This window comes from Lepus europaeus, chromosome 5, assembly GCF_033115175.1.
Source record: "Lepus europaeus isolate LE1 chromosome 5, mLepTim1.pri, whole genome shotgun sequence".
In the NCBI taxonomy this organism is placed as follows: Eukaryota; Metazoa; Chordata; class Mammalia; order Lagomorpha; family Leporidae; genus Lepus; species Lepus europaeus.
Window position 1 is genome coordinate 135,062,577 of NC_084831.1, and position 23,655 is coordinate 135,086,231.

A 23,655-nucleotide genomic window follows, 5' to 3' on the forward strand; every position below is an offset into this window, starting at 1 on the left:
TCTGGAAAGTAAAAAGAACTTGATCTGAGGAGCTGAGCTAACTCTTTCCGATGATGAGTTTTTGTAAAGCTAGCGAATGCAAGGTCAAACTTGTGAAGTCACTGAATCTTGTCTCTAGCTTCCTCTCATTTCTTTACCTGCTCTTCTAACTTCCATTTTGTTCCACCCATGCCTCCCTCACTTCTTTTCATCCATATGTCACACATTGTATTAATCTTTTGGGAGGCTCAAGGAGGAGAAGACACAGTGCTTTCTATATGGACACATGCTGTCTAATGGAGAGAGAGATGGTAAGTGTCACCTGGATGTTTGAAATCAGTTTAGTGCCAGCCTTCAGCAAGAACATGTGAGTCCAACGGGAGACAAATAGAAGTAGAAGTGGTTTCAAGAGGAAGTGAGGGGCCAGCGCCGTGGCTCAACAGGCTAATCTTCCACCTTGTGGTGCTGGCACACCGGGTTCTAGTCCCAGTCGGGGCGCTGGATTCTGTCCTGGTTGCCCCTCTTCCAGGCCAGCTCTCGGCTGTGGCCCGGGAGTGCAGTGGAGGATGGCCCAAGTGCTTGGACCCTGCACTCCATGGGAGACCAGGAGAAGCACCTTCGGATCAGCGCGGTGTGCTGGCCACAGTGCGCCGGCCGCGGTGGCCATTGGAGGGTGAACCAACAGCAGAGGAAGACGGAAGACCTTTCTCTCTGTCTCTCTCTCTCTCACTGTCCACTCTGCCTGTCAAAAAAAAAAAAAAAGAGGAAGTGAGGGTGGTGCTGAGACTTGAAGGAAGAATAAATGTTGGCTACATAGACAAGCAAGAAACGCAGAACAGGAAGAGACAAAAATAAGTGCAAAAGCACAGAAAAGAGAACGTGACAAAGAACAATTAGTTCAGTGTGGTTGGGCCATAAAGTGATGGGAATAGAAGATGAGTTAAACACACAGGGTACAGATGATAAAGAATATTGAAGTGCCTTACTCTAGGGTCTGGATACCATCTTCTAGGTTATTGTGATCCATTCAGGAATTTTGAACAAGTAATCCACAAGATCAGACAAGACCAGATTGACATGGAGACCAGCGTGGATGATGACTAGAGTCAAGGAGACTAGAATCCGGTTGTTTCAATAGTCTAGGCCAGAGATGCCAAGTGCCGAGGACAGGAATGCCAGCAGCGTCAGGAAAACGTAGTATAGAAGCAGCACATAAGAGCTGTTTGGGAAACAGAAGTTTGGGAATCTGATGACTACCTATAAGCTACATGCCTCAAGGATGGTTTCTCCATCTTAAAATGTTATGTTACGAGTTATGTACATTTCATTCATTTACTAGTTTAGGAAGTAGAAACTGCTCTATTTCATGAGGAAAGGGACATAATACATGGAATTAGAGGCTTGTAAATTGTCGAAGGGCTGGAGGAGCAGAAATTGGGGACTTCCACAGGACTAGTGACACTAGACTACCAGAGGGAGGAAGCCTCTGTGTGGCCACAGTGGTCTGTAACACGTCTGTTGGAATGTGTTTACCCGAAAACTTGCTCAGAAATGGAGTCTTTGCTTCCTTTTCCCTTCCAAGCTCAGTTGTCTATCTCACTGCAAAAGTTAGATTGCAATTAAACCCTATCAGCAAGGAAGTCATAGAAATGTTGTTTTTAATTCTTTGGTTCTTGCATTACAGGAAGTATATACTTCCAGGTAGTATACGTCAAGTGAAGCTACAGAGTGTCTGGCCCAGTGGATTATGTCATGTTAAGTAGAAACCAGCTATGTCTTCTTAGAATATTCAAACAGTTTCATATTCTTCTCTAATGTTAAGACAGTAAAAACTCAGTGAATTATCCCTTACATTGTATGTTTTAGGCTAATTCTTGTTGGACTTCAGATCTTTCCCGGTAAAATGAGCTAGATAATTACTAATATCCCTTCAACATTCAGTGAATATCTTAAGTTGCTGTATATGCCTCAATAAAGCTTTTCAAAGATGGGAAATATAAGGCAAAAAAACCGAAAATACATTTAAAATGATTAAGTCAAACTTTTTTACTCTGTGGGCCCCTGCTGCAAAAAAGATACTTACTAAGTTGGAAATTTCCACAGACACAGTGGAGAGTGAAGAGGGTTGAGATAGCAGAGCGTGAGAGAGAATCTTTGGAGTGCAGCTCTTTGGAAGCAGCTGTTGGTATGCTGTGTGTCCCTTCCCTACCACAAATGAGACCTCATGTTCATAATTTGGAAGAATCAATATTGTTAAAATGTCTGCTTAAAATGATATATGGGTTTAATGCATTCCCTGTCTAAGTACCAATGACATCTTTCACAGATCTAGAAAAAGTGCTGCTAAAGTTTGTAGAGAACCACAAAAAATCCCAAATAGCCAAAGCAATCTTGAGCGAAAAGAGAAGAGCAGATGGTCTTACCCTACCTTATTGTAAAATATACTACATAGCTACATGAGGGTTCTTTAAACAGTTGATGCAAATGAGCATTATGTTTTAATTCTATTTTCTAAAACCTTTATGAGGTACCTTCATAGTAATTAAAACGGCATGATTTTGGCATCAAAACAGACACATAGAGACCAGTGTTTTGGTGCAGCAGGTTATGCTGCCACTTGCAATGCTGGCATCCCATATTGGAGCACTACATTTGAGTCCCAGTTGCTTCACTTCATTTTGTTTCATTTTGTTTTTAAAGATTTATATATTTGAAAGGCAAAGTTATAAAAAGAGAGGGAAAGACACAGAGAGATCTTTCACACACACTGGGTCACTCGTGTTAGGCCAGGCTCAAACCAGAAGCTAGAAGCTTCTTCCAGGTCTCCCAAGTCGGGGAAGGAGTCCAAGTACTTGGGCCATCTTCCACTGCTTATCCTGGCCATTAGCAAGGAGCAGTCAGGACCCAAACTGGCACCCATATTGGTTGCTGGCATCACAGGTGGCAGCTTTACCTGCTATGCCACAGTGCCAGTCCCCCAGCTGCTCCACTTCTGATCCAGCTCCCTGCTAATGTGTCTGAAGATGTTGTAAGTGCTTGAGACCCAGCCACTCCGGTGGGATACCTACATAGAAATCCTGGCTCCTAGTATTGATCCGGCCTTTTGGAGAGTAACCCATTAGATGGAAGATTTATTTTCTCTCTCTCTCACTGTCACCCCACATTTTAAATAAAATGAAAAAATATTTTTTTTCTTTTTTTTTATTTGACATGTAGAGTTAGACAGTGAGAGAGAGAGACAGAGAGAAAGGTCTTCCTTCCATTGGGCACTCCCCAAATGGCCACCATGGCCGGCGCTGTGCTGATCTGAAGCCAGGAGCCAGGTGCTTCTTCCTGGTCTACCATGTGCGTGCAAGGCCCAAGCACTTGGGCCATCCTCCACTGCCCTCCTGGGCCACAGAAGAAAGCTAGAGGAGCAACTGGAACTAGAACCCGGAGGCCATATGGGATGCCGGTGCCACAGGTGGAGGATTAACCAAGTGAGCCATGGTGCCACCCCAATAAATAAATATTTTAAAAAAGTAAATGCCTGTTACTTAAAATAATAAGGAGGCAGAGCTTGTGGGTCTCTTGACTCTTTCCAAGTTCCAAGAGCTTGGCAGCATCTTTAAAGAGCTAAGAGCATTCCAGGCACTTAACCAGATAGCAGATGATGGCCCTGGACATACATAATCTGTAAAAGTGAGCAAGACCGTCTTTCTCAGATGCAGCTTCTCTGTCCAGAGCCTGCTCTTCAGGCTGGCCCTGGGCACTGTCCTGTGGAGGAGCTAAGCAGAGAGAGGTCAAGGCTGAGGGACAGTGGTCATTTCCAGGGTTCCTCTACCTTCCCTTTGGAAGTGCGCCTCCTTGCTGACTTCCCAGGTCAAAGGTACCACTTCCATGCTGTTCTCTCTCAGTGCGGGGCTGTCCAGATCAGCATTATCTAGTTCATGGTAGACGTTCCAAGAACAGAGTTGAGTAAAATTAAGATTGATGAGCATTTGAAGAATGCCAATTACTTAGATATATTTATACCAATTACTTAGATATATTTACTGTCTTCTAACAACCTTTTAAGCAGGTGTTATCATCATTATTCTCAATATAGTAATGAAGAAATTGGGTTGTTCAAATTTATTATTCTACTTATTAGAACAGCAAAAAATGCATTTGCTGTGTCTTCCCAGTATCTGGTAAAATTGGAATAATTGTGAATACTTTAGAGAGCATGGAAACAATAATACTTCAGAGGTTTGTCCAACAAGTGTAAACTGAGCACTTACTGTGTGTCAGTCACTGCTTGAGACATTGCAGACATAATAGAAACAAACCAAGGTCGAATGCTGTCCCCTAGGAACTAATGTTGTACTGTAAACTGGGGATATAATATGTAATATGCTTCACACTGTGCCTCATAGTAGGGAAATGATGGTGAGAAACTCCACTAATATTGCCACTAATAATAACCACTATTGATTCTGTACTCACTGAGTATCATGCACTTAGTTCAGCAGTTTAGATATACTGACTTATTTTTTTTAAGATTTATTTATTTATTTGAAAGTCAGAGTTACACAGAGAGAGGAGAAGCAGAGAGAGAGGAAGAGAGAGGTCTTCCATCCAATGGCTCACTCCCCAATTGGCCGCAACGGCCAGAACTGTGCTGATCCAAAGTCAGGAGCCAGGAACTTCCTCCGGGTCTCCCACGCGGGTGCAGGGGCCCAAGGACTTGGGCCATCTTCTACTGCTTTCCCAGGCCATAGCAGAGAGCTGGATCGGAAGTGGAACAGCCGGGTCTCGAACTGGCTCCCACATGGGATGCCAGCACTTCAGGCCAGGGTGTTAACTCGCTGCGCCACAGCACTCGTCCCCTGACTTATTTTCATAAGGACTTTTTGAGGCAGATATCACTTTCTCCACTTTACAGATGCAAAATTGAGACTCAGGGCAACCTGCACAGCTAACACTTGGAAAGCAAAAGGAGGGAAAAGAATGAAGACGTAGGAAGTATTTATTAGGTGTTAGTCACTGTATTGAAAAGTACAATGGGAGGATGAAACAGACATTGCCAATTTCAACATAGTTTTGACCATGATTTGTACCATAATACTGGCTTAAAAACAATTATTCCCCAAATGGAGAAGTGTGACAAGCTTTCTCTGTGTGTAAAGACTGGAGAAAGACACGTAGTTGCCTTGATGTTTGAGCAATGACTTAAAGAATGAAGAGAAGTATATGATTAGAGTTTAGCAAAAGCACTATCAGCCCCAGGGTACCAAGCCACAAACCTGGGGGAGAGCACAGGAAGGTGAGCATGCTGTAAAACACATGTGTCAGTATGCAGGTGCATGTCCTACGTGAATCTCTCAAAGCCTTACCCCAGGTAGCCATGGCTCAGCATGGGTTATGAGTAACAGTTTCACTAAGTGGCTTCTGTGGTCTGGAGGTTGTCCCCTCAGCCCCCCAGCCTGGCCCCCTTGAAGATTCACGTGTGTGGGGGTTGCTCCCCAGGAAGGTGTGGTGGAACCTTGAAGAGGTGAGGCCTCATAGAAGGTCCTTAGGTCAACTATGGGCATGCCTGCAAAAGAGATTAAGGTATTTCTTATGAGACCCTGATTAGTTCTCAAGAGAAGATTGTTATAAAAGCTTGAGCCCCACATACCACGTTTCTCTCTGGCTTCCGGTTTTGTGATATCATTTCTTTGTCCCATGTATGTACCTGTCCTGAGGAAACACAATCAAAAAGGGCCTCACCAGAGTTGGGCTGATGCCAGGAGCATGCCCTTGAAACTCTAAAACCTTGAACCAAATATACCTCTTTTACTTCTGAGGTTCACCTGTATCAGGTGTTTCATTATACTAATGAAAAATGGACTAACACAGTGGCTAATTTCTAAGGAAACATTAAAAGTAGAACAAGGGTTTTAAGAAATAAGATTTCTTTATTTACAGATTTCTTTATTTATTTGAAAGGCAGAGAGTTACAGAGAGGCAGAGACAGAGAGAGAGATGTCTTCCATCCGCAGGTTCACTCCCCAGTTGGCTGCAATGGCCAGAGCTGCGCCAGTCCGAAACCAGGAGCCAGGAGCTTCTTCCAGGTCTCCCATGTGGGTGCAGGAGCCCAAGGACTTGGGGCATTTTCTACTGCTTTAGCAGGCCATAGCAGAGAGCTGGATCAGAAGTGGGCAGTCAGGACTCGAACCTGCACCCATATGGGACGCCAGCACTACAGGTGGTAGCTTTACCAGCTATGACACAGCACCAGCCCAGAAACAGGAATGTTTTAAACTGAATATACTTCTACTGGTGGGGTTTCAAGCATTAGCAGAAGTTCGGGAGTGTGTTTTCCCACAGTTAGGGTAGCCACTCATCCTGGTTTGTTCCTGACAGTCCTAAGTTACATCAGCTGTGCTGGTATCTTTATTAATAGTGTCATCTCTCACTCTAAAAGTAGTCTGGTTTAGTTAAAAATGATACATCACCTTGCTCTTTGTAAGAGAAGCTCCTATCACTGCTCAAAGTCCATTCCAGAGGCTCATTCAGCCTATAATAAACACAGCTGCTTTCCTGCCTGTGGGCTGCTGTGTTATGTTAGCTGTATGACATGTGGGGCTAGTCCCTGAAAACCTTTATCTAGTAAATGAAAACTGTTTGGCATTCAGTAAGAGTCAATTTATTTGTTGAGCAGTTCTACTTCATAAGAAGACAGAACTATTAAGGAAAATATTTCTTATAAGATACCTTTGTGGGCTGGCGCCGTGGCTCACTTGGTTAATCCTCTGCCTGCAGTGCCGGCATCCCATATGGGCACCGGGTTCCAGTCCCGGATGCTCCTCTTCCAGTCCAGCTCTCTGCTGTGGCCCAGGAGTGCAATGGAGGATGGCCCAAGTGCTTGGGTCTCTGCACCCGCATGGGAGACCAGGAAGAAGCACCTGGCTCATAGCTTCGGACTGGTGCAGCGCCGGCTGTAGCAGCCATTTAGGAAGGAAGAAAGGAAGGAAGACTTCTCTCTGTCTCTCCCTCTCACTGTCTGTAACTCTGCTTGTCAAATAAATAAATAAATAAAATGGATTTGTTTAAAAACAAAACAAAACAAAACAAAACAAGATACCTTTGTGCCTTTCCTTTTTTGTTTCCCTCAGCTCTCAGAGCAAATGTCTCCAACCGGGATTTCTGCATATTTAGAGTTTGCATTCACATCAGTAGTGATGCTCTGTGGGCAATTAGCTCTTCCAAATACTCCAGTTTCCACAATACCCCCCCCCTTCTGATCTTCTGACTTTTCTGGTCAGTTTCCCAATACTCTATAAGTAATTCAGTAACTTTGCATTATCTTGCAACTAGGTCTTCAACTCAAAGACTACACCTTACTCATCTTCTTATTTCTTTGACTAGGGTCCAGCTAAGTGCACAGCAGGTGTTCAAAAAATTTATGGATGGCTATGTGGTTTGAACCTACAGAGCTCCACCTCTTACTAGGATGTTGGAACAGATTTTAAAAAGAGTGTTTTCTCCTTGTCTATACTCTTGAGGAACAGCGATTTTCTACTCACTACTTGTTGAATTCTTTAGTGGAGGGTTAAGCTTGTGATTATAAAGTAAATTCAAAGTATGCCATTGTGTAAATTAAAAAAAAAATAGAAAAGAAGTAGGAGTGGTTGGAGTGAGGGAGAGTGAATAGGGTGGGAAGTATCATTATTCTCTTAAAGCTGTTTATATGGAATACATGAAATTTGCACCCTTTATATAAATTAAAAAGTTTAAACATATTTTTAAATTGCTGATGCATAGATGAATGCAAAATTTAGGATATTTTTGTTTTTTCTTTACAGCTTTATTGAGAGATAGATATAAATGTATATTTAAGATGTACAATATTATGTTTTGATATCCATTAAATCATAAGTTCAAGCTAAGTTAAAGTCCATCATTCACATAATTGTTGTTATTTTTGGCAGTGAGGGCATTTAAGACTTACTGTCATGGAAAATTTCAATATGCTATACTGTTTGAACTATTGTCACCATGCTCTCTATTACGTCCTTCATACTGAAAATTCATACTTTTGAGTGACATTATTACATTCCTTCCACACCCAGTTCTCTGGCAACCACCTTATTACTTTCTTCTGTGAGTTTGCCGTTTTAGATCCCACCTGTGAGTGAGAATCAATAGCATCTATCTTTCTGTACCTGGCTGATTTCATGTGACATAATGCGGTGTCCAAAAATATCACGGCTAAAGCCGGCATCATGATACTTTCTCCCTGTTTTCTTCCAGAAGTCTTGAAGTTTCAGGTTTTATATTTACATCTTCAGTCCTTTTTTAAAAAGTTGATTTTATATATGTTATAAGATAACGGTCCAATTTCATTATTTTGCAGGTTACCTAGTTTTCCCAACATCATTTACTGAAGAAACTATCCTTTCTGCATAGTGTGTTCTTGGCATCTTTGTCAAAGATTAATCAACTTGAAATGAGTGAATTTAGTGGTTAGACCCTCTATTGGCTCATGTATCTCTTGTTATTGCAATATCAAATTATTTTGATTATTATAGCTTTGTGACATAGTTTATAGGTAAGGAGTGTGATACCTCTAGCTTTTAAAAATCATCTATTTATTTGAGAGACAGAGAGACAAAGAAAGAGACAGAAAGATAAATAACATTTGCTTGTTCACTCACCAAATATCCATAATGACAGATGAGGACAGGCCACAGCCAGGAGCTGAGGATTCAATCCAAGTCTCCCAATTAGGTAGCAAGGCCCAGCCTTCCAGGGTACACATTAGCAAGAAGCTGAAATCAGGAGCAGAGCCAGGACTCAAACTCCAACACTCTGATATGGGAGATGTACATCCCAGCCAGAGGCTTAACCGCCAGGCAAAACTTCCTCTCTGTTTTTTCTACTTCTGTGAGATACATCGTTGGAATTATGGTAGGCATCTGTAGGTCATTTTGAGCAGTATGGATATTTTAGAAATATTACTTCTTCCAGTCAATGAATATTAAATATCTTTCCATTTATTTGCTTCTTCTTCAACATTTTTCATTAGTGTTTTACAGTTTTTAGTGCACAGGTCTTTCACTTCCTTGATTAGATTTATTGCCTTTTTATTCTTCTATTGTTGATGGGATTTTTTTCATTTCCTTTTCAAGTAGTTTGTCATCAATGTATGCAAATGCAATAGGTATTTGTATGTCCTGCAACGTCATCAAATTTATTTATTCTAACAAATTTTGGTGGAGCCCTTGGGTTCTTCTGTATAGGAATTGGTGTTGACAACAAACAGAATGATATAATTTCTCTCTTCTGATTTGGACATCTTTCTTTACTGTTTCTCATCTGATTGTCCTTGCTATCATTTCCTGTATAAAGCTGAATAGAAGTAACAAGAGAGTTAGTCTTGCATTTACTTAATCTCAGTGGAAAAGCTTTCAGTTTTTCTCCATTAACTATGTTAGCACTGGACTTTTCACACATGGTTTTCATTATGTTGAAGAAGTTTCATTTTATATACAAATTTTGGAGAGTTTTTAACCAAGAAAGGATGTTGACCTCTGTCAAATGTTCTTTCTGTATTGAGATGGCTATGTAATTTTGATTTTTCTTCATTAATGCAATTTATCACATCAATTTATTTGTGTACATAAAACCAATCTTATATCTCAGAGCTATATCCATTCAATCATGATATTTACTCTTTTTCACGTGCTGTGAATTTCTTCTGGTAGTGTTTTTCTGAGGATTTTTGCAACTGTGCTCACCAGAGATCCTGGCCTGTAGACTGATTTTCTTGTGGTGTCTTCATCTGGTTTTTGTATCAAGTGGCTGCCATCAAAAATGAGTTTGCATGTATTCCCTATAGTTCTGTTTAGGATGATTCCCTCCTTGGGAATTCTTCTTGAATTCAAAATTCTTCTTGAATTTCCAATTTGTTGGCAAATAGATGTTTTAAGTAATTCCTGATTATTCTTTTTATTTCTATGTTGTCTATTGTTATACCTATTGTTTAAATCTCTGGTTTTAGTGATTTGGGACTCCCCTCTTTTGGGGAGTTATTTTGGCCAATTGTGTACCAATTTTGTTTATTTTTTCAAAAAACCAGCTCTTCATTTCACTTACCTTTTGTTCCTTTTTTGTTTCAATCTTGTTTATTTCTTTTATAATTTTAATATTATTTCCTTCCTTCTACTAAATTTGGGCTTGCATTTTTGTTTTTCTAGGCCCTTAAGATGCACTGATATCTTATTTATTCGATGCCTTTCCAATTTCTTTATGTAGGCACCAATTGCTACAAACTTCCCTATTAACACTGCTTTTGTTGCATTTTATAAGTTTTGATATGTTGTGTTGTCATCTTTATTTGTTTCTAGAGATCTTTTGATTTCCCTTTTGATTTCTTTTATGACTGCTCTCCACTCAGGAGTGTGTTGTTCAGTCTCATGTGTTTGTATATTTTGTACAGTTTCTTAAGTTGTTAATTTCCAGCTTCATTCCATTGTAGTCAGGAAAGGTACATGGTATAATTTCAATCTTTTTAAATTTGCTGAGATTTGCTTTATGGTGTAGCATATGGTCTGCCCTAGAGAAAATTCTATGCACTGATGAAAATAATGTGTATTCTGCAACTATGGGATGAAATGTTTTGTATATATCATTTAATTCTATTTGGCTCTGTTGACTTGTTGATTTTCTGTTTAGTTGACCTGTCCATTGATGAAAGTGAGGTGTTGAAGTCCCCTATCATTATTGTATTGGGAGTCTATGTCGCCCTTTAGATCCATTAACATTTGTTATGGAAAACAATGTATCCATTGTTATTGGGTGCAAATACTTTTATGATAGTTACATCTTCCTGTTTAATTTATCCCTTAATCATTACATAATGCTATCTTTGTCTCTTTTAACTGTTTTTCCGTTAAAGTGTATTTGTCTGATATTAAGATATCTATACTTGCTCATTTTTCCTTTTTTTTTTTGGCATGTAATATCTTTTTCCATCCTTACACTTTCATTCTGCAAGTATCTCCATTGGTGAGGTGTGTTTCTTGTAGGCAGCAAGTACATGGATTGTGCTTTTTAATCCATTCAGCCAGTCTGTATCTTTTAATTGGAATATTTAGGCCATTTATGTTCAAGATTACTATTGATAAGTTACAACTTCATTCTATCATTTTATACATAAATATTACTCCTGTTGCTTTTTATTTTCTTTGTCCTTTTCCTAGGAGATTTTTCTGTTTTCACATTCTTTCATAATGATGACTGTCACCTCTATTTTTGTGTGCAGCCCATCCTTAAGAATCACATTTATAAATGAGAGCTTGATGGGTGCAGTATTCTGGGTTGACAGTTTCTTTCTTCTAGGGCTTGGATTATGTCTCTCCATTCTCTCCTAGCTTGTAGGGTTTCTGATGAGAAATCAGTTGTTAGTCTAATGAGGATCCTCTGAAGGTAACCTAACATTTCTCTTGTACACATTCTAGAATCTTTAAGTTTTATTGTTGAAAGTTTGAGTATAATATGTCTGGGTGAAGAACTTTTCTGTTTATATTAGGAGTTCTATACCCTTCTTGTACTTGAATATCACTTTCTTTCTCCAAATTAGGGAAGTTTTATCATATTATCTTGCTTAATAGACCCTTTAATCAATTCTCTTTCCATGCCATAAGAGACTCAAGATACGTATGATTGGTCATTTGATAGCATCCCATAAATCTTGAAAACTATTTTCAATTGTACTCATTCTTTTTTTGTCTGATGAAATGTTTCTAAGTGTTTGTGTTCAAGATTGGATATTCTTTCTCCTCATCAAGTCTGTTGCTGAGGCTTCCCTGTGTTTTCTATATGACATATTTAATTCTTTGCTTCTAATATTTTAGTTTGAGTTGTCTTCAATATCTCTATCTCTTGGCAAAAATTTTCATCCATATTGTGTATAGATTTCTTTATCTCATGAATTTGTATCTCTTTGTATCTGAGTAATATTATGATCTTTCTTTTGAATTCCTTTTAATGTGTTTCATCAATCTCTTCATCTTTACACTGTAATATTGAAGTGTTGTGTTCCTTTAGGGAACTTATATTGTCTTCCTTGTTCTAGTTTCTTCTATTTCTGCATTTATTTTTCAGTATTTGCAGGAACACTTGTTTTTCTCCTCTTTTGACTTTTATCTTTTTACTATGCTTCTGTGGTTTAGTGAGTATCTGCTGCTTCCATGGATATCCAGAGATATGTGCTGGGTGGGGCCAGAATGTTCTGAGTGTCTGATGCCAGACACAGTGACCACCCAGGGACCCAGCTACATCCCATGCCCTATCATGAAGTCACAGAATCCCCATAGTCATAGCATGCATAGTTCCCACAGTGACAGGGTAGAGAGTATCCACTCTCAGTGTCAGTAGTTTGTCTCATCCATTGATAGAGTAGAGGCATTCCAACAACCAGTTGCCTGTGTGTGCTCTGTGTTGGCAGTTCAAACCTTGGGACCTGTGATAGGGTTGGGGGATGAGAGTGACTTGCAGTTTTAAGTGGGTTCCCAGCCTCTTGCCAACGATTCATGCCAGACTTAAAGTCAACACGGATCCTTCATTTAATTCTGTGATAAAATCTCTTAGTCACATGTGCTAGAGCCACTATAGAATCTACTTGTGTTAAGAGAGTTCTTTCTCCCTGCTGGCCACCAAGTACCCTGTAGGTGAATGGGGAGAAAAATACGGTTTCTTTTATGGGATTAGTTGGGACCCAACCTCCTGATAGGGCTCCAGACCAGACTCAAAGTCAGTGTGGTCCACAAGGCTCTCCCTCAGGCAGTATCACCAGTAACCAGGGCTTCCATATCTGCTCTCACCTCATTCTCAGAAGCTGGTGACTCCTCCAGAGCCTGGATGTGGGAGTCATGAGTGGTGTCTTTGCTCAATGATGCATGCGTATACTGTCCACTTTGCTTCACAGTGTCTGTCTTCTTTCCATGAAATTCCCACTGAAAACTTCTCTCCACCTCTTCCCTGGGAGTGCACATCCTCCACGTTTCTTCTATTATGTTCTCCTGGTCAAAATCAACATATCTTTTTCCTATTCAGCTGTCCTGGAATCTCTTTATTTTGTTGTTTTGATATATTTCACTTACTATTTTTTCTATGTTGAACTAAATTTAATAGTTTAGTTTACTAATTTACTAGTTAATTTTACAATTTACTTGTATTTTGTTGAGATATATCTTTCAATACTTTAGAATAGTTTGAAAAGAATTGATATTAGTTTTTTAAGAGTTTGATAAAATTCAGCAGCGAAGCCATCCAATCCAGGGCTTTTCATATTGTTACTTGTTATGGGTCTGTTCAGGTTTTCTACATCTTCAACATTCAACTTCAATAGGCTATGTGTCCAGAAATGTATCCATTCTTTTAGACATTCCAATTTGTTAGAATATAGCTGTTCATAATATTTTGTAGTTATCCTTTGAATTCCTGTGTTATCAACTATCATGTCTAGAATTTTCTATTTCTAAGGTTCAATTTTGGTGGGCTATATATTCAGGATTTTATACATTTCCTTTAGGTTTTCTAATTGCTTGGAATATAGTTGTTCATAATACTCTTTACTTATCCTTTGAATTTCTGTGGTATCAATAATAATGTCTCTCTTTTCATTTCTGAATTATTTATTTACATCCTATGTTTTCCTTAGTTATTTAGGTAATGGTTGCTCAATTTGTCTTTTAAAAACCTGACTCTCCATTTCATTGCTCTTCTGTGTTTTTAAAAAACTCAATTTATTTCTGCTCCAATACTTATTTTTTCTTTCCTTCTACAAATTTTGAGTTTTGTATTCTTGTTTTTCTAGTTCACTAGTTAAGTAATTGGGTTGTTTTTTAAAAAAATATTCTAGTTTTTCTGTTGTTGATTTACCAATTGACACTCTTATTTATGACTTCAGTAATCATTCAAGGCTCTTGTCATGAGCTGCCAAGACTATTGAAGCCTCTTGAGTTCGCCTACTCCGATCTTATTTAGACAAGGCCACAGTCTTTCATATAGAAAACTCATTGCAATAAACTTCCTTTTTAGTTCTGCTTTTGCTACATGCCATAGACTTTGGTATGTTTATTTTTATTTGTTTCAAGAAATTCTTAAATTTTCCTTTTGATTTCTAAATAAACTCGCTGGTTATTCAAGAGGATATTGGTTTTTGTCCATGTACTTGCACAATTTTTAAATTTCTTCTGATTGACTTTGGTTTTATTGTGTTACAGTCAGAGAAGATACTAGTTATGAATTCAATGTTTTTGAAAAGCTTTTGATTTTTTGATGGCCTAACACATGGTCTATCCTGTAGAAAATTTCACATTCTATAGATGTCTATTTGCTCTATAGTATGATTTAACTTCCCTGTTTCTTTTTTGATTTCTTTGTCTGAATAGTCTATTGATGAAAGTAGTGTGTTGAAATCATCAACTGTTATTGTATTATGATTTATCTCTTTTTTTGAACTGATAATGTCTGCTTTATATAATTGGATGCTCCAGTATTTTGTGCATATGTATTTATAATCTTTAATTTCTTCTTTGAGTTGATTATTTTATTATATATTAAGCTTTGTCTCTTTTTAAAGATTTTAATTAAAGCTTATATTCTTGACACAAGTATTGCTAGTATTGCTTTTGTCTCAATTTTCATGCTATATCTTCTTATTTTTCTTTTTTTAAAAAAGATTTTATTTATTTATTTGACAGGTAGAGTTACAGACAGTAAGAAGGAAAGACAGAGAAAAAGGTCTTCCTTCTGTTGGTTCACTCCCCAGATGGTGCAACGCAGCACGGATCCAAAGCCAGGAAGTCTCCCATGTGGGTCCAGGGGCCCAAGCACTTGGGCCATTTCTACTGCTTTCTCAGGCCATAGCAGAGAGCTTGGTTGGAAGAGGGGAAGCCAGGACTAGAACCAGTGCCCATATGGGATGCCGGCATCACAGGTGGAGGATTAACCTACTGCTCCATAGAGCCGGCCCCTCTTCTTCTATTTCTTCACTCTCTGTTTATGGGTGTCTTTACTGGTAAAGTGAGTTTCTTGTAGGTAGTATACTATAGAGTCTTATTGTTTTAAAAACAATTAATTTTGAGGCAGAAGGACGAAGACAGAGAGAAAGAACACTTTCGTCCAATGACCAACACTCCAAATGCCCACAATGGCCAGGGCTGAAGCCGCAAGCTAAGAACAAAATCCGTATCTCTCATGAGAGGTGCAGGAACCAGAACTATCACTGTTGCTTCCTAGGCACTATATTGGCAACAGGAGATGCTGTCAGAAATCAAAACAGGTATTCCAGTACGGGATGCAGACTTCTTAACTGCTAAGCTAACCACCTGCTCTCTCTTGCTTTTTAAATATTTTTTCTTCTTGTTTGGTTGGTTTTTTAATTCCATTCAGCTGGTCTCTATGTTTTAATTCTGAGTTTAATCCATTTACAATTAATGTTATTATAATTTTTACTATTTTTGAATGAATAGTTGTGATTTTTTAATATACCTGAGGCTCTCAAAAGTTAAATCCACTGCCACACATTCTTTTTTAGAGATGTACTTCTAAATTTTAGTAAAATGCTTGCTTGCTTCAAAATGAAAGGGTAAGATTTATCCTGGTCAGAAACTTTAAGAAAATGATTAATTAGGCATATTTCAATGGAAAAACAGAAACCATTTGTATATTGAGAGGTTCAGAAAATTCATTGTACAGAATGAATCACTTAAATACACTACCTATACACTTTTTCTTGGCTAGATATTTATTTATTTACTAAAGATTTATTTACTTATTTGAAAGGCAGAGTGTGTGTGTGAGAGAGAGAAAGAGAGAGAGAGATCTTCCATCTGCTGGTTCACTCCCCAGAAGGCCTCAAAGGCCAATGCTGCACCAATCTGAAGCCAGGAGCCAGAAGCTTCTTCTGGGTCTCCCACTTGGCTGCAGGGTCCCAAGCACTTGGGCCATCTTCCACTGCTTTCCCAAGGCCATAGCAGAGAGCTGGATTGAAAGTGGAGCAACCAGGACTTAAACCAGCGCCCACATGGGATGCCGGCACTGTAGGCTACGGCTTACCCATTATGCACCAGCGCCGGCCCCCTGGATATTTACATGGAAGAGTTCCTTCAAGACAAGAGGCTGAATTTATCATCTAAATCCTCTTTGTCTTCGATTGGAAAACTACTTTTTTTTCCTTTGGCTATTCATAACTCTTATGTAGTATTAGATCCAAGTGGTTAATACATGAAGCCTTCCTGGTAACCAGGTGTCTTTGCCAACTTTTTCATTATAAAATCTTTGAGGTTCATTAATTCCTGTTATTTAATAAAATCCCTCTAGAGGTAAACAACATGGTCCAGTGACAAACTGCAATAGTTTCATTCTTATTTCATTGTTTTGTTCACAAACTGCCAAAGTCAGATTATTTGCTTGCTATTTCTTATATAATGCTACTAAACAGCATTTCCTTCTCAAGCTTCCAAGACAAACTCTTGTGTGCCACACAAAATAACTGTCAACTCTTTTCCATCAAAGTACAGTGCTTTTGAATTGAAACAATTTCATTAAAACCATCAAGTAATACTTCCGTCTTACTTAAACGTTCTTAAGAAAAATTGCACCTTATGTTGTTAAGCTGACATAGTCATCTTTGTTCTCCTCAGCCACCAGGATAGTCCAACTTCAGTTTACGTGAAATAACTTTTTCCAAAATCTCCATGTCAGCAGAAAAGTACATTCTAAGCCATATTCTCCAATGTTGCCTCTGACCCAGATAAGAGAATTACACAGTTCAGTATCAATAGATTCCAAGTCCTTAATAGTAGGATGTTTATGTAACATGCACTAGTAGAATGGTAGAGAGAATCCAATATCAGTAAATTCTCTTGAAATAGTGCCATTGTAATAATGTTACCCATAAAATGTAAGTATGAAAGATAGTTTGGGTTAAGAATTGATGCTAGATTTGTCCACAGACAATCGTTGCTCTTGCTCACATATAAAATAAGCAATATACCAGGTTAAAAATTTCATGTTGGAGGTTGGTGTTTGATGCAGCATTTGGGATGCCCACATCTCACATTAGAGTGCCTAAGATGGCATCCTGGCTTCACTGACAATTTCAGCTTGAGATAATGGTTCAAGTACCTGGGTCTCTACCACCAGCATGGAAGATCTGTATTTAGTTCTCAAATATGGGCTTCAGCCTGGTCTAGCCCTGTCACAAGCATTTGGAATAAACCAGCAGATGGAAGATGCCTCTCTGTCTCTTTGTCTCTACCACTCAAATAAAATGGAGGATTAAAAAAACAAAAATTTAAAACTTCATTTGAAAACAAGAAAAACTATTCTCTTGAGTCTTTCTCATCTAAATGTTATAACTAAGTCATAGGGTTTTTTTTTTTTAAGTTTTATTTAATGAATATAAATTTCCAGTATACAGCTTATGGATTACAATGGCTTCCCCTTCCCATAATTTCCCTCCCACCCGCAACCCTCCCCTCTCCCGCTCCCTCTCCCCTTCCATTCACATTAAGATTCATTTTCAATTCTCTTTATACACAGAAGATCAATTTAGTATACATTAAGTAAAGATTTCAACAGTTTGCACCCACATAGAAACACAAAGTGAAACATACTGTTTGAGTACTAGTTATAGCATTAAATCAAAATGTACAGTACATTAAGGACAGAGATCCCACATCAGGAGCAAGCGCACAGTGGCTCCTGTTGTTGACCCAACAAATTGACACTCTAGTTTATGGCACCAGTAACCACCCTAGGCTGTCGTCAAGAGTTGCCAAGGCTATGGAAGCCTTCCAAGTTCCCCGACTCTGATCATATTTAGACAAGGTCATAAAAGACAGGGTGAGGATAGTAACCAATGATCCTAAGAGTGGCATTTACCAGGTCTGAACAATTATACAGCATTAAGTGGGGAAGAGGACCATCAGTACACACAGGTTGGGAGTAGAGCCATTGGTGGTAGAGTAGAGGTTATGATTACAAAGGAATGAGGCCCAAGTGCACTAGACAGGGTCTAGAACAAAGGACAGAGTCATTATTAGAGGAGCTAAGAAAGGTGCTGTCTAAGCTACAATTAAGTTTTCTGATTGAGAGGCATATAGAACCTGATAGAAGGGGCTTGATAATAATCTGGTGGGCTTTAGGCCTTGTAAGTTAAGAGGCCCAGACCTATCTATCTCTTCACATGGGGTATATCCTAAGGGAGGTGTGAACCTCCTAGGGGAAGGCACTCTGTTGACTTTCATTACTTGGCTGGCCTGGGAGGAGAGCTGGCCAGGTAAAGGCAGGTGGCATCTCTAACAAGAAATTTACAGTTCTGCCTGCAATGTTGCTGACCCTACTTGACCACACCCTCAGCTGCAGTGGTCACTTTAGAAGTTGGGCTGAGTGAAGGGCTTTTCAGCTTAGAGCCAATAAGATCTGTGGCTCTGACCTGGGCATCCTTCAACTCCAGGGCAGGTCCATTTCCAGTGATCCAACTCTTGGCAGAGCTGCCAGGGCTCTTCACAAGCTGACTTCTGCTGAAGCCCAGGCTTACCACATTGAAAGCCACTGCAGTGGACTGGCCTGTTGGGTCTCCTTGAGGGCAGATCACTGTACAGATCAGCCATTAATAGGCCTGCCACCCATTGCTTCTGATGCCGAGCTTTCTTTTCCTCCTGGTTTGTGTTAAAGCAGACCAGAGGATGCAAGTCAAGGGAGTGCCCATGTCCCATCTCTAATCTTCGGTGGCCTGAACTACAAGTCTATAGTCACAGGCATGTTCTGTAGTAGTTTTTCTAAGGTAGACAATGCCCATGAGGAAAATTATATTCTCACTTTAAAACTTTCTTTCCCTTTGGTCTGAAAGGGAGGTTTTTTTTTTTTCTACTTACTGTATACTTCGCTGATGGCGATGTGAATCTAGCTATGAGATTATTATTTAAGCTCTTATTTTGGCTATGCTATTACAGAAAAATGTTAGCCATCTCTTATAAGGTCTAAAGATTAAATTGTGCATCCTACAGATTCCTTCATAATAGAATTAGTTCCCTACCTTGAAGAGAATAGAGAAATGAAAGAACAAGTTGGGCTTAGAATAGAGAAATGAGGGAGCAAGTCCTAGATCACTTGCTGACAATAGCAATATCACATGAATACTTAGCAAACCATTTCAACCATTAGATAACAACTTAATAAAACATTTACCAGAAGGTCCAATGCCTTCTATAAATTTTAAGAATCATGTATTTGAAAACACCTCTTAAATATCTAACATGGTGTAGTTTGTTTAACCAGTAAACTTAAGCACAACCATCTAAAATGTTTTTAGTTTCTTTCTACCAACACGTTTAAAACATATGATACACAGATTCAGGTCACACAAATTAAAATGTATCTTTGATTGATTTTAGCAGCTTAAATTTATGGACAATCTTATCTAAAAGCCATTTAAAATAAAACTCTTAATAAAATTTCCCCATGTGGACATACAATATGTACGCACATATAACATAGCATAATAGACCAATATCAAAATCCAAAATATCTGGTTGAACTAAGATTCCTTAAAATCATGACATAACATAGACCAAATTTGATCATTGTTACAAGGTGATTATTCAAATCTTTGAAAATAAGCACATATTTAAATAACCCATAGCTCTTAATAAAAATTCTGCTGTTTTTGGACAATTAGAATTTAACAGACATCAAGAGAACATAATAGATTACTTTAACACATTGCTCTAACAGTGCATCAGAGTTTAATTCTATGTCAAAGAGAAATTGAGCTTCCTGGGATCTTTTGCTGTGAGGTTTCCTTCCTTTACCTTCTTTCATATTGGTGACCATGTTTCTGTGTTTCTGTGTGTAACACATCTTTAAGCATCTTTTGCAGGGCAGGATGAGTGGCAACAAATTCTTTCAGTTTCTGTTTGCTATGAAAAGTCTTAATTTCACCTTCATTCACAAATGAGAGCTTTGCAGGATATAATATTCTGGGCTGGCAGTTTTTCTCTCTTAGTACCTGGGCTATGTCTCGCCATTCCCTTCTAGCTTGTAGGGTTTCTGATGAGAAGTCTGCTGTGAGTCTAATTGGAGATCCTCTGAGAGTAATCTGACGATTCTCTCTTGCACCTTTTAGAATCTTTTCTTTATGTTTCACTGTGGTGAGTTTGATTATGACGTGTCGTGGTGAGGATCTCTTTTGGTCATGTTTATTAGGGGTTCTATAAGCTTCCTGTACTAAGATGCCTGTGTCCTTCTCCAAACCTGGGAAATTTTCTGCTAGTATGTCACTGAAAATGCCTTCTAATCCTTTCTCCCTCTCCATGCCTTCAGGAACTCCTAGAACCCGAATGTTGGGTTTTTTAATAGTATCCTGTAGATTCCCGACAATATTTTTTAGATTTCTAATTTCTTCTTCTTTTCTTTGGTTTGCCTGTTTCCTTTCCTGTTCTCTGTCTTCTAAGTCTGATATTCTCTCTTCTGCTTCGCCCATTCTGTTTTTAAGGCTCTCTAATGTGTTTGTCATTTGATCTATTGAACTCTTCATTTCATTATGATTTCTCGTCACAATCACCATTTCTTGTTCCACTAGTTGTTTCATTTCATTTTGATTCCTCCTTAATATTTCACTTTCACGAGAGAGATTTTCTATCTTGTCCTTAAAGGATTTCTGTAGTTCAAGAATTTGTTTTTGAGAACTTCTTAATGTTCTTATCAATTTTTTGAGATCCGCTTCTTGCATTTCTTCTATCTCATCATCTTCATAATCTTGAGTTGGGGTGTCTTTTTCATTTGGGGGCGTCATAGTGTCTTCCTTGTTCTTGTTACCTCGGTTTTTGCGTTTGTTGTATGGCATGTTGGAGATATTTGGTTTCTTCACTGTGGTGTTTTTTTTTTTTCTTGTTATACTATGACTCTAGATTAAGTGGACTGTCTGCTTTTGGTGGAGCCTTAGAGGCTTGAGATGGGTGTGGACTGAGAGCTGTGTTTGGTTCCTCAGTGTTGAGGGTGTGTCAAGATGACACTCCCAGGTTAGGTGTGGTAAATGTCTCTTTCTTTTGTTGATTCAAAAGGGAAGTAATTCCGCACAGCTGAATGTAATTGGAGGTAGTTAGCAGGCAAATGATATACCCACAGGAGCCAGAGATTGGAAGCTCTTTCCCAAGGACCACACAGGGAATCTCTGCTGCCCTTGGTGTGGGCTCCAATTCTCCTGCAGTCTCCCACTGGGTTGCCAAGTTAGATGCTAATCTCCAGTTATTTCACCCCTCCCCCCAGAGTCAGGTTTTTCTGCTAGGCTCAGGGCCGGTGCAGACCTGAGGTCGCCCTGCTTATGACGTATGCCCAAAATGGCGCCTGCTCTTTGTCTTGCTCGCCCTTGAGGGGTGAGCGGAGAGAGAGAAACTCGTGTCCGTTTCGGTCACTTTTTTTTCCCTCTCTCTCTTCTAGTTAGCCTGGTGAACTTTTCCCCACGGAGTTTCAAGCCTCGTTCCCTCTAGCCTCCTCTTTCCGCTTGCCTGCTGGTGTCTCGGGCTATGGAGGTTCGGCTCACCTCGCGTTCCAGCGCTGGTGCGTTGAGTCTGCTGCTGGTGTCCCGAACTTGGGCTCCCACGCTCTCCACGCAGGTCCACTGTGAATCACTAGTTCCGGAAGAGTTTCCTCTGCTGTTTCTTCCCCTACTCTTCCTTGACCCTGCAGTATCTCCACTTTTATTAACCTGTGTCTTGCCGAAGAATATCAATGTTCTCCCTTCCTATTCCGCCATCTTGGATTTCCGATACACTTTTTTTTTTAAAGATTTATTTATTGGAAATTCAGAATTACACAGCAGAGCGAGAAGAGGAAGAGAGAGAGCAAGGTCTTCCATCTGATGGTTCACTCCCCAGTTGGCTGCAATGGCTAGAGCTGTGCCATGGAGCAGCCGGGTCTCAATCTGGCAACCACATGGAATGCAGGCGCTTCAGGCCAGGGTATTCACTCACTGCACTACACTCAGTCATAGGGTTTTAATGCCATAATATTTAAGAAGGACTATTCAGATAGTGTCTTCTGGGATACCTTGATCTTTACATGACCTGATAGTGGATTAGACTTGCCAAAATAAGAGAAAAAGGGAAGTTTCCACCTAAAGTTGCCTGCATAAGCTATTTGTGGACTACCTTGAGTTCGTATTAAGAGGGTCTTTGTGGTTGTTCTTGTGTAATGATGAATTAAGCACCTCCCACCTTCCCAATACTACAAAATTTCCTAATCTTTTGGTGGAGGTTTTTCATTCTGTGTCCCTTGAGTTATTGGATCTTCACATTGGGTTCTTTTTGTGTACTGATACACAAAGAAATCCTGTCTGCTGAATCTACTCTGTTTTCTTAGTCTGTATTATTTTCTGCTATTAATATTGAGCTATTGCATAGCTTCCTATAATTGAGTCTACTGATATTGTTACTATTAAAAATGTTGGACAGAATCTATGGCAGAGCACTGAAACATTTTTGTTTTGGTGTTACTATCCATGTATTGAACTCTCCTGGTCATCAACTCTTCTTCTTCAACCTGGACATAAAGGTGGTAACCTTCATGTTTTATTATTATGGTCCTTATAGTAGGTTCTAACATGAAAATATTTTCTTTGTTTCCACCTGATGGCAAAATTTCTGCACTGGAATCTCCAAACTACTGTCATATGGGTACCACACATCTTTCTGTCTGTCTTAATGTCAAAAGCAGAACTGTTTTCAGAATGAAAGTTGTTAAGGTTCAATATACTTCTGACTTCAGATACTAATTCTGCCAATGAAGGGATATATTCATTATTTTCTGAAGTAATCAGTATGTCTTGAACTGGAGGATGGTCAACCCTAATGACACTGCAATTTGAAGACAAGGCATTTTCTTCAGACACTATTGAAGGCCGGCGCCGTGGCTCACTAGGCTAATCCTCCACCTTGCGGCGCCGGCACACCGGGTTCTAGTCCCGGTCGGGGCACCGATCCTGTCCTGGTTGCCCCTCTTCCAGGCCAGCTCTCTGCTGTGGCCAGGGAGTGCAGTGGAGGATGGCCCAAGTCCTTGGGCCCTGCACCCCACGGGAGACCAGGATAAGCCCCTGGCTCCTGCCATCGGATCAGCGTGGTGCGCCGGCCGCAGCGCGCCAACCGCGGCGGCCATTGGAGGGTGAACCAACGGCAAAAGGAAGACCTTTCTCTCTGTCTCTCTCTCTCACTGTCCACTCTGCCTGTCCAAAAAAAAAAAAAAAAAAAAAAGCAGTGTCAGGTGTCAGTTAATCCTAATGAAGAAGATGCTCCATTAACAGTGTAATATGTAGGCTCAAATGTGTGCAGTTCTGTACTTGGTGTATTTTTGTGTGTTAGAACAACCTGAGATATAAATAAAGCTATATTGTTTCCATTAACTATGTATAAAGTGCATAAATTTTGAACTAAAGTTTTTATAGGTATATGATTTCCTAATCCTTTAGTATCTTCAATAGCCAATTTGATAATTGTCCTTGTGGAAGGTTCTCTATTTTTCATTCAAGAACTCACCATTGTGGGGCCAGCATTGTGGCACAGTATGTTAAGCCTCCTGCAATCCATATGGGTTCCAGTTTGAGACTCAGTTTCTCTACTTCCTATCCAGCTCCTTGTTAATGTGCCCAAGAAAGCAGCA